The sequence below is a fragment of the Nicotiana attenuata genome, unplaced genomic scaffold (genome assembly GCF_001879085.1).
Source record: "Nicotiana attenuata strain UT unplaced genomic scaffold, NIATTr2, whole genome shotgun sequence".
In the NCBI taxonomy this organism is placed as follows: Eukaryota; Viridiplantae; Streptophyta; class Magnoliopsida; order Solanales; family Solanaceae; genus Nicotiana; species Nicotiana attenuata.
The window spans coordinates 776,694-776,982 of NW_017670264.1; positions in this window are offsets into that span (position 1 = coordinate 776,694).

The window sequence follows — 289 nt, forward strand, 5'->3', positions numbered from 1 at the left end:
CATTCCGGAAATCGGCTCGTCGGCTGCCGTTGGAGGGGCGGATCATGGTGCCGAGAGGGTGGGCCCTGAGGTCGCCCAGGCAGATGCAGAAGCGTCAACGCGGGGTCCGGCCCGTGTTGGGATGGCGGTAGGTAGATCCAACCGTCGAATTCTAATCCCGGGGGGGTATAACCTGTTGCAACACAGCGAGCAGGCCGCAGCGGATATGACCCTACTATGTGCGGCCGCTGAGCGTGAAACGTTACAAGGGGTTAGCGACGAGGAACTATCCCGGAGGGTTGCCGGTGCG